Raw genomic sequence first — 12,582 nt, 5'->3', positions numbered from 1 at the left:
TTTGTTTCCAATATAATCCTAAAAAGGAATATGGTTTGCCTTTATTCTTGTTGTTCCAGTAATTTGATGTGAAGTTGAAAGACTGTTAAAGTGTATCATTTGGGTTGGTTTCTTCTACCTAGCTTTCTTCTTTTAATATAAATTTAGTAAGTTTGGAGGCTTTGAAAACGTACCATTCAGATTTGTTATGAAGGATGTAATTGTGTGTTGGCTACAGTGATGTCCTTCTGTATCAACAAGAAGCATTTGCATAGAGGTCTCATGACTTAAGCAATTACTGATATCAGCGTGTGCACTGAAGGACAATTGTTGTAACTAGGAACTTCTCAAAGTAATAAATTTGGCTCAAATATTCTCCAGTTGCCTTGCCAAACTTAGAACAGCCACAAAGAAGAATGGAATTTTGTCATTTGAGGACATTGGATGCAACTGGAGAACATCAACTTAAGTGAAGTTAGTCAAGTTCAGAAGACCTAAAGTTGCATGTTTTCTTTCATATGTGGAATATAGACTTAATACAATGTACCAATATTATGAAAAACAGGTTACACTAAGGGGAGGTCACATATAAGAGGTGGAGAATAAAAGAAGAATGCAAAGGTGAATATGATTGATGTACTCTCCATGCAAGAATGAATATAGAATCTTTAAACTGGTTGGAACAACTGTAAGAATGGGACTAAAGTAGAAAGAAAAAAAATAGAGAAAATTAATCTAGTCAGGGTGAAATCCGTTAATACATGGAAGGGCCACAAGGAAATTCCCTGTGTAGCTATATTAAACAAGAAAAAATGTCATTTTTTTTCTTTCTTTTGCAAAATCAGAGAAAAGGAGTGAGAAAAAGGTCCTGTCTGGGGGTGGTGGTGACGGGTTGATACTAGTGTGAGGGAGGAGGAAGTGGAGAAAGGGTATACCAAGGTAAATATGGTACAGATACTGTGTAAACATGAGAGTAAATAGAAAGAAAGATTTAAAAAATACCTTAGAATGGCTGCTTGTAACTGGAGTTATCTATTCTAGCTCAAGTCTTTTATATGCACACTTGTTTCTAGTTTTAACATTGATCTTTCCAGGATGTTTCCATTAAGATAATTCAGCAATATTCCTTTCCTGTACAGCAAACCCAGTTACCTACTTGAATTACATTATGAATAAGTATATCTGGAGTCCTGGAAAATCTATGGTAATTTTATGCTGAATTGAAGAATACCCAAATCCCTCACATCATAAATTGTCTATACTGTCCTTCCATTTCTAAGTGTTTATCTAAATGCTTTTTTATTCCATTGTTCCTGTTTTCTTTCTAGCCCATAACCATGAATGTTTCAATTCATCCTGTAAACTAACATTTACTAATGTCTACTTTATATGGAATTTTGCTTGATTGTGTGATGAGAAACCCTAATAAGGTATAGCAATGCCAATGGATTACTAGAGTAGAAAGTCATGTAAAATATTTCTTATAAAAATTCTGTACTTAGTTCTGTACACTGTATATTTATGGGGATCTAGAAGAACTACTACAAACTTAGGTTGAAGTTTCTACTAAGTACCAAACTAGACAAATAACTGCAAGTTATCCTGAAGTTGTATTTTAAGTGTTCTTAACAATAACCTTCTTAAAATTTTTTTTCTTAAAAACAACTTGAGAGCTATATTATTTTTGAATTGAAACATTAATTTTTCCCATTTAACCTCAAGCTATTTTCATAAGCATTAAATATCTCTATATTTATAAATTTAATTTCTTTACAGCCTTTCAGATTAAAATGGCATATATTTGCTATTTTGATGCCTTTTCTGAACCATGGGTTATTAGAAATTTTACTGAAAGTCCAGACAGGCCAAGTGCTCTCTGGCCTATAATCGTAGCTATTGGGGCAGTTGAGATTAGAAATATGATGGTTTGAGGGCAGCCTAGGCAAATAATCCATGAGACCCCTCTTTCTAAAATCACCAGAGCAAAATGGACTAGAGGTATGTCTCAAGCAGTACAGTGCTGCTTTGCAAGTGTGAAGCCCTGGGTTAAACCCTGGTCCCACCAAAAAAACCAAAACCAAAAACCAAAAGCAAAGTAACAAACAACAAAGAAAGTCCATACCAGAGTCTTTTTTGCTAGTTGTCATTTGCTGCTGGTTTCTTGGCTACTTGTTCATTATCAGAGGTTATATTCTCAAATAGTTCCAGTTTTAATGCTTCTTCAAAAAAATTTTTATGGTCAATGTTGTTAATCATTCCATGTGTCCTTGAAAACAATGCAAATTTGTCCTCATTAAGTGTATTCATTATGTATTTATCAATTTGAATGTTAATATTCTAATCTTCTATAGGCATATAAGAAAAGTGTATGCTTATCTTATATAGAAGCTACACTTAGCTCTCTAATAGGGTACTAGATGTGAAAGTTTTACCTTATTTCATTAATTAAATAAATTCATACCATGTTCATGAATTGTCAGTTTCTGTATTGTAAAGATAGCAATTCTTCAAAACATTAGCATGTTAACATGTAATACATAGTTTCAACATAACATCATTTAAAATCGTAAATTTTCTTCTGCTTTTTCAGTAATTTTTATCAGATTGCAAATTTTACTTACTCTTCCAAAAAATACTCCAAATAATCAAGAGAACCTTAAAGAAAAAGAACAAAAATGGAGATTAATACTGCCATTTAATAAGACAAAGAATTATAGTAATTAAGATAGCATGGCATCATTTCATTTATTTAAACAAAAGAATTTTGTTCATAGTCTACAATATTCCACATTTTGATGAGCAAAAAACTTTAAAGATGTTGGTGTCACTTTTGCTAAAAGCTTATATAATTTGTTCTTAACAATCGAGAAATTATTTAGTAATACGGTTTAATTTTATTAAATACTGCTCTTTGAACAGTTTTGCTAAACTACATGTGTTTTGCTTCATCAGACATTCTCTCTAGGAAATAAAAATTTCATGTTTGAATCTAATAAATGACAAATTAATAATGTAATAAGCATACATATTGAACATATACTATAAAAATAAAAATTCCTCAGGGTGTATAATTGTTCCTTATCAAACAAACTTTTACTTTAGGTAAGCATCAACAAATGTTCCACAGAGCCTTTGGAAAAATTTAGCAACCATTAATGTTAAAAGAAAGAAAAGCTAATATAGGAATATAAATGCAACTTATCAACCTAGAAATAAGAAGTCCTCAGAAACCTGAAGTTAGCAAGGATGCATGGAACGAGGTTCATGTAATCTGTGACTGGGATTTCAAATTTTGTTTTCCTGTGGAAGGAAAGCATTCAACATGTGTTTTCCTAGAGCAATCAAGGAGATCTATGCATGGCCTTATCAGACTGTCAAAATTATGGTTCATAGTGCTCAGTTACCAAATTCATTCTTTCATTTATTTATAGTATTTCAATGAACACTTACTGAAAATTTACTTTTTGCAATGTATGTCACCATGTACAGATGCAGATAAAAGACAAGCAGGATATAAAATTTGTTTTTAAAAGGTTTTTAAAGTTATTTCACTTAAAATGTTTATAATTCATACAACACATTTTGATTTACATTGGTGGTATTCATTTGGTTATATTAGATTAATCTTCCATGGTAATTTTGACTCTTTTATGCATGTATGTGTGTGTATGGGCTGAGAAGGCACAAGTGGAAATAATTTAATTAAGACGACTCATCTAAATCCATAAATTTCAGTAAATACAGGCGTGTATCTTTAAATATTTACTGGACAATTAATTTCATATGTTCATAATTCATGAAATTAATTGAGAGAATATATGAAAACATGTTGCAAAACACAGTATATAAAGTTTATTTATGGTTGTAAATTGTATCTGAAAAAGATACTTAGTTCCTAATGTGAAATAAAGATTTGAATATTTTCTCATTATTTCAAAAAAGATAATATGTATGTTAAATTTAATGGAACTTCCAGAATGCGTAAAGTATAAAATTTCTTAGGATTATATGCTTATAATTATTACTTTATCAATCTGTCCGTTTGGGTGAATATTTTAACTTAATTTTGACCAAATTAAATGTCAGAAATAATATATTATGTTTCATATGCTACTACTACTAAAATTGTGATGCTGATTTATTGCTGTGATCTCCTATTTAAAGCATGAACAAGAACTATTAAACTCTCATTCCAGAAGGGAAATTTTTATTATTAACATATGCAGTCTAACTGGGGAGTCTCAGGCTGCCATGAAATATGATTCTTACTTCAAGATGCATTTATTCATTATGTGTGTATAGGGACAAAGAGGCAGGTCAGCTCTGGGCCCTGCCAGTATTCTTTGCTCCTGTTGTCATCAGCTCCCTATGTGATTCTGCTGCCCTTGTCCCCAAGGGCCTACTTATTGTGATATTTCTTCCTGTGTAAATACTGTTCTACCAGAGCAGATGAGCACTTTCTCCTCCTCCCTACTTTGCTCTAATAAAATTCCCATTTTTCACAAACAGAAGGACATTCATTTTTCCTGTCTCATTTTTCAAGTACCAAATCACGGTATTTCAAATTCTAAGTAAACAAAAAGTTCGTTGTTTTCATAGTGACAGTAACTGCATTGGTGTCTGAACATGAAACACTAAATGACTTATTCCTGATGATATTTGAAGAAACCCCTTATATTTTAAAACATGTCAGAATGATTTGTTTTGGCAATGCATTGTAGGCCTTGTTTATTTAAGTCCTAACAGGCCATGTTTCATTATCCAGGGTCTAGATGCCTCTTATAAATTAGATCCCATCTGCTAATATCTCCTGATTAGAGTCTCACAAAGGACAGATCAGGCCATATAGTCCTTACTTAAATAAATCTCATAGGCTTGCATGCAGCCTGATTGACTATTGAAATCTTAGAAGCAGTAGAAATAATGACAAACATGAAACTTCTTTTTTTAACTTTTGGAGCAAACTGCAGTACAATATGTCCTAACAATCTCCAAAATGGACAGAACCTCCTTTCTTGTCTGCATACCCTGGGAGAGAAAAAGAAGTGTCACAGTAATTGCCTTTTTATATTTGTTTCAACCAAAGCATCATAGGCATGTGTTTTGAGAAGAAAGTTTTTGTAGCCATCAAAATAATGCTATACCTGTATCTCATACTGACTGTGTGAGTGCACAGTGATAAATGAAAGGGCTGAAAAGAAGTGCTCACTCAGATCTGAGGTTTCTACCTTTCAAGACTGATTTTGTAGGAATCTATGGCTTAAAAAGTGCCAAGAGGTACTTATTCCATGACTGTATTAGAGTGTAACAATATAGGTCAGTGGTTAAAAGTTTCAGATATAGGTTAGATTACAAGATTGTGATACTCTATAACCCTTGTTTTACTCTTGCAGGGATGGAGGTGCAGGAGAATTCTGAGCCATTACTTTATTTTTGTATTAATACATAATTAACATTATATATCTGCATATATTTAAGGTATGCAATTTCTCATGCTTTGATACACAACACCTTTGAATCATCATTGCAGGCATGACAGTGAATATATTCATCACCGCCCCAAAGTTTCCTTATGTTACTATGTGATTCTTCCCTACTACCCCTCTGTGCCTCTCTCTTATTGTCCCAGAGACTCATTTTTCTGATTCTACTATAGGTTTCTAATTTCTGAAATGTTATATAAGTGAAAATATGAAAAATACAAAAATATACATACATATTTACATTAAAATCCATATAAAACATTAGGAAATCTCTGGCTGATTCTAGTCAAAATAATTATCTCTAGAATTCTTGCTGTTAGATGTATTGCTAAGAGTTCTACTGTGCCAATATACCAAAATTTAGTTACACATTTTCCTATTATTAAACATACATTTTCTTAAATTTTTAGATACTACAAATGAAGTTAGTATGAACACGGTTGAACAAATCTTTGTGACAGCATTTTTTGTAGCATGTAAATAGCTTAATCATATCCTAAGTGGATACTTAATTATTTTATATGCTGCCACAGTTTTATTATGACATATTAAATTCCCACAAGAGTATGAGGGTGTAAAATATTTGAAGAAGATCCCCCATATCCTTGCTGGCACTGAATAACCAACTACTTAATTTTAGTCTCTCAAACTAGTGTTTGTAGCAGTATCTCATACTTTCTAAATTATTATCATATGTTGACCAGTTATAATGAGCATTCCTTAGGGTATATGAAAATTTATCTTGTTCATGGATTTAGGGTTCAACTATTTTTTGATGAAATATTTTTTCTAAACTTTGGCTCATTTTAATCAGTTTGTTAAATATTCAAGTTTAATATTATTTTATATATTCTAAGATCATTAGCAAACATGCTCTGCAATTTTTTTGTCTCATTTATGCCTTAGCTATTTCATTTGTTTAATATTGTCTTTGCAAGAGTTTTTACTTTATGAAATTATATATTATAAAATTTAAAATTATAAAATTTGTAATTCATGAATTATATTCATACTTAATTCATAAATTCTGGTTTTAGAAGCATACTCAAGAAGGATTTGCCTAACCCAGACTTTGTCTATAGTTTACAGTTTTAAAATTAGGTATAATTAGTTTTGAGTGAATACTTGTCTATAGTATAAGGATGAAGTTCCTTTTGTATATATGCATAAAAAATTTTTCCCACAATTTGTGTAAAAGAACATCCATTCTCCCCTGAATTGCTTTTTCTGTTTTATTGGAAATCACATTCTAACAATTTTCATTTTTGTGGGGTATTTCTGTAGCTTACACTGAGCTACATAATATAATTTGAGTATCGTTGTAACAATGTAATACTTCAGGATAAATTGTATAATAACTAAATCCTGAAAATAGTTTTAAAATTCAGAAACTAGTAGTATTCACATTTTTTCCTTTTTGAAGTTTCTTTTCTTTTTTTGATGGGACATTTCAAGCTTTTTTGCATTTCAATATCAATTTTAATTTGAGATATGGAATTTGTAAACTAACTTGAAGTGGATTGATACCATAAATCAAGGCTTCTGTCCTGTAACCCAGTTTTATATATTTTTTTCCTCTAAAAATATTTTGTAGTTTTTTGTGAATAGTCTTGTATCTCTTTTGTTGAATTGATCCTTGGTTACTTCATATGTTTGCTGCTATTGTAAATTACATAGCTTTTCAACAATGTTTGTGTGTGTTTTTTCTATATAGAAAAATTAGCTGATGTATAATTTTGCTGAACTTATTTATTAGTTCTGGTAGAGTTTTTGTAGACTCCATTACTTTTTTCTGTATAGAAATTTTTAAATCATCTCTGTACATAAAGATGATTTCACTTTTTCCTTTTCAATTGGTATTCATTTTCTTTACTTTTTTGTTGTTGATTTTATACTGACTGGAAACTCTGATATTAAATACAATGATAGTAGTGGTTGCCCATATAATTTTCCTGATTTTAGGTAGAAAATCAATATTCCATAATTAAGTACAATATAGGGGTAGGTTTTTGATAGATGGCTTTTTCCAATTGACAGTTTCTTCCAATTCCATTGCCAGAAAGATTTTGTAAGAAATAATTATTGGACTTTATCAATAGATTTTTTTGAGTCTATTGCTGTGATTCTGCACACACACATAAACACATGTGCAGATACAGTGTATTACAAAAACTTATTTTTTAAGCCAACCTAAGATCCTGCAATAAATTTGTTAGATCATGAAAGTTTACCAATGTATTGCTAACAGGTTTAGTATTTTTTCATCTTAGTTCATTAAGAATATAGGTTTTGTAATTTTTGAATTTTTTTCAGTAATGTACTTGATAATTTTTTATCATTTTAATGGCTTCATAGAATCATTCAATTCCTTGAAAGAGTCTGGGCAGAAGTAGTTTCTTTTTTCATAAATGCAGAACTTATCGGTGAATCCATTTGAGCCCCTGACTGTCTTTATACTATGGTTTCCAGCTACAAGTTAAATGTCTTTAGTTCAGGCTATCTGTGTTTCCTAGATAAGTTTGGTGGTTCATTTCAAGAAAGTTTTCTGTTTGATGTAGATCATTAGATTATTTACTATAAAGTTGCTCATATTATTTACTTATTATTATTTTAATATTTGTGTCTATATAAGGCTGTCAATACTCACATCCTTCTTAAGTTAATATTTCTTGTTTTTCTTCCTGAAGTCTTACAACAGCAAGAGTCGATGAATGATTTTTAGAAAAATATCAGTGAAATTTTAGACTGTTGGCCCACACCACTTCTCTGATGTATATCCTTCTTTATTTTTGTTTTTATTTTTAATAACTTCTAAAAATATGTATGTGTATATTTTTGTGCATATGTGTGTACATGTACATACTGTTCACACATAGCTACAATTTGCTCAAGTCCTAGGCTAGAATTTTCTCTATTGATTTTCTCAAATAAACTTCTTTTAGTTCATTTATTTTCTTTGTCATATCTCTACTTCCAATTTATTTATATTGACTCTGATATTATTATTTATTTTCTTTATTTTATTTCTTATTAAATTTCCTGTGCATTTTGCTAGTTTCTTAACATAGAAGTGGAGTCACTTTCTAATAGTGCTTTGTATTGGCAAAAAATTCCCCTCAATACTGCTTTAGTAGCATCCTAAAAATGGAATATGCTGTTTTTCTTGTCATTAAGTTAAAAAATAATTTGTGTTATACTGTGATTTCTGACTTGACCTATGTGCTTTTTAGCTATGTGTTATTTAGGTTTTAAATTAAAGGATTTTTCAAGAGTTTTGCTATTGATTTCCGATTTAAGACCATTTGTCAGAGAATGTGTTTTGTAAGACTTCAGGCCTTTCAAGTTTCTTGAAACTTTTTTTATGGGTAAGAGTATGGTCTGTTTTTGTGAATGTCCCATTTTACCTGAGAGGAAGAGTATTCTGCTGTTGTTACACGGAGTGTATTGTAAATGTCACTCTGTTCGTGTTGGTTGACAATATTGTTCAAGACTATAGCCTTACTGATTTTTGTCTGTTTAATCATTTGTGCAAAAGCCATTTTGTATTATCCAAATATAATTATAGATTCACTTATTATTTCTTTCAGTCCTATAAATTTTTATTTCACATATTTTGAAATCCTATTATTTTTGGTGGTATGTTTTCATTTCTCTTGTGTATATACCTAGGAGTAGAATTGTTAGGTCAAATGGTAACTGTATGCTCAATTTTTTGAAGGGGTCATTGTTCTAGTCTCATTTAAGTATGCAAAGTATGTTCAATTCTTTTCACCCTCTCTGCTTGCTTCCCCTCTCCAACTGGTATCCATTTTTGAAGAAGGACCTGTTTTACATTCTAGTCATTTATTTTTTTAAAGTGTATGTTAATTGTTCAGCAGGGTTTCAGCATGGTGTTTCACATAGGCATATACTGTACTTTAATCAGTTAACCCCCTCTATTACTCTCTCTTTCTCTACCCTCCGTCCCTGCTAATACATTCAAAAATATTTTGGGTTGTATGTCCCAATGGTTAAAATAATTCTTTTATCATGAAGATGTGTCCTTAATTTTCCATAGAAAAATTTATTGGTGAAATCTTCCTTACATGATATAAATATGCTCTTCCTTGCTTTCTTTTTGTGAGTAATTTTCATCCTTCTAACACATTTGTGTGTTTATATTAAAATGGATTTCTAGTAACCAGCTTATATTTGATTCTTGTTTTTATCCAGTCTGACACACTCTGCCTTTTAATTGTTTTGAAACTTACTTTTCATAAGCTTGTTAATCTGTGTTGATTTGAATCTAGTAAATATATTTGCTATTTGTTTTTCATTTGGCTCTGGATTTTGATTTATTTTCCTCTTTTTGTGTTTTCTTATAATTTGAGTATTTTCATAAGTCTACTTGTGGACTACAAACTAAAATTGTTTGTTTTGTTATTTTAATCTGCTATCTAGGGCATTTATATCTTTAACATTGCTTTTAACCTTCAAGTGGATGTTATATCAACTCATGTAAAGTATGCTTCAAATTTTCTAATATCCTTCATATATTTGACTAATACATGTGGCAACTTCTCAAAATATTGTGTTGCTTTTTTGGTTAAAACAATTATGCATGCTTTAAAGTGACATTCAATTTCAAGAAAATCATATGCTCATCAATGACTATTTCATCCTGATGCACTTGATAGCTTTGTTTACCCACCTTTCCATATGGCATTATTTTCCTTCTTCTAAAGAGGACTCCTTTTAAATTTTTCTGTATTGCAGGCCAACTTGTAATGAATATTTTCAGGCAAGTTGAGGACTTTAAACAAGACTCTCTAGGTGTGAAGTTCAGGGTGCACTCCACCTCAAGCTCCAGCAAGTCCAGGGTCAGCACAAGAAAATGAATGCTTCTTACAGGTTGTGTCCCAGGTGCCTTTCTTGCATACGTAGTGTCACAACTGCTTTCAGGTTTCTAACTCTGAAAATTCCTTTGTTCTACATTCTTTATAAAAAGTAGAATAAGGTAATTATGGATTGACATGTATTTGTAACAATAATGCCAAAACACACCGTGAGCCATTCGTATGGTCTCCCAAATAACAACACCTTACACAGCACAAAACCAAAGCCAGAGAGCTAATACTGATTATATCCAAAGGATATTTTTAAAATTCTACTAATTTTGCATACACTTTGTCTGTGTTTAGTTCTCTTCAATTTTATCACAACTGCATATTCATGATCACTGCTCATTAAGCTATACAACAACCCTTCATAAATATCTCTCATGTTACCCTTGAACTCACCACTGCCCAGTAACCTGTGACAATAATTTTATCATTTCATGAATGGTACATAAGTGAAATCATGCAATATACAATCTCCTGAGACTGGCTATTTTTACTTGGAATAATTTTCTTAAGTTTCACTGAATTATTACTTTTATCAATTATTTATCCTTTTTCATTGTTGAGAAGTATTTCACAGTGTAAATGAGCCACAGGTTGTTTCACTGTTCATCATTAAATAGTATTTGGATTGTTGACAATATTTATACATTACAGGTTTTTTATTTTATTATAAGCAAAGCCACAGTAAGCATTTATGTAAATGTTTTGTGGTAATAGAAGATTTTCTGTCTTTCAAGATGAATGCCAAAATGCAATTCCATTTTGTTGTGTAGGAATCACATTATTAGTTTTGTGAGAAATTGTCATGTTCTTTCCAGATAGCTGTGCCACTGTCACCAGAGTTTGAACTTAGGGCCTGTGCTTGCTAGAGAGGTGTTCTACCTACTAGAGCCGTGCCCACAGCCCTTTTGTGCTTTGCTTATTTTCTGAATGGAGTCTTCCAGTTTTATCTGAGGCCAGCCTCAGGCCATGACCCTCTATGTATTCCTACCTTGTAATAAATGTTACATGTGTGCCCTGCCACTTCTGACCTCATCTTGACTTTAATATATATTTCCCTAATATCTAGTCATATTAGCTTTAATGTGCTTGTGAAATGTCTGTTCATGACTACCCATTTTCGATTTGAAATATTTTGCTTTAGTATTTGTATTTTTTCTTGTTATGTTTTGAAAATTATTTCTATAACACCAATGGAAGTGTTTATTTTTTTTTTATTAAATATCTGCTTTGTAAATATTTCTTCCCCCTGTGTACCTTTTTCTTTCCTCCCTTCATAGAGTCCCTCACAGGACATTCTTATTAACATTTTGATGAGACCCAGGTTACCTAGTTTTCCTTTGTGGAGTAGTTATTGATGTGACAAATATAAGCACTCTTTATTTAGACATAAGTTTCAAAATATTCCTCATTTTCTCTAAATATTTGACAGTTGTATATTTTTAAATCTATAATCTACTTTCTGTTAATTTTTATATGAAGTTTGGGGTTTGTTTGAAATTTATTTCTTCAATTTTCTTTCTTTTCTTTCTCTTTCTCTCTCACTTCCTTTCTCCTCTGTCTCCTCTTCTTTGGAGACTTCATTTGTATGTATCTAGAAAACTTGCTGATGCTCTGTTTATTAAATTATTATCACTGTGAGTTTTACATTAGTGATCCTTTTCTCTTTCATCAGTTATGTTTAGCATATCCTTACCTCAGAGAGTATACTTTTAATTTTTAAAAGTTCACGTAGATTGAGCATCTTTATATCTTTCATTTCTTTAAATACATGTTCAACATACATAAAGCACATTTATATTAACTGTTTTTATATTCTTGTTTTCTAGGTCTGACATCTGTGCTAATTCTGGATCTATTAAAGTTGATTGATTTTTGCCTCATAATAACTCCTATTTTACTTTTTCACGTATTTAACAATATTTCACTTTTCTGAACCCTGGGTATCTTTGTACTTTACAAAAATAATTGAACCTTCTTAAACAAAATAATTTTTACTTGTAAATGCTTTCATACTCTTTAGACTTGCTTTTAAGATGTGTTTAATGGAATCAGAGTATCTTTTATTCTCCCTTCTTTTACAAGATCATTCGTCTAACCTACAATGAATTATAAGTGTTGTACTCTGGCTGGAAATAGCATTAGATATATAAGTTCCTATCTTAGTTTCTTCACACACACTCTCTGTTCAGGACTATTTCATACTCAAGAACTTTTGTGACTTTTCAGCGTTTTGT

This window comes from Castor canadensis, chromosome 6, assembly GCF_047511655.1.
Source record: "Castor canadensis chromosome 6, mCasCan1.hap1v2, whole genome shotgun sequence".
Classification (NCBI taxonomy): domain Eukaryota; kingdom Metazoa; phylum Chordata; class Mammalia; order Rodentia; family Castoridae; genus Castor; species Castor canadensis.
The sequence above is the reverse complement of the archived record's forward strand: the minus strand, read 5'-3'. Positions refer to the sequence as shown.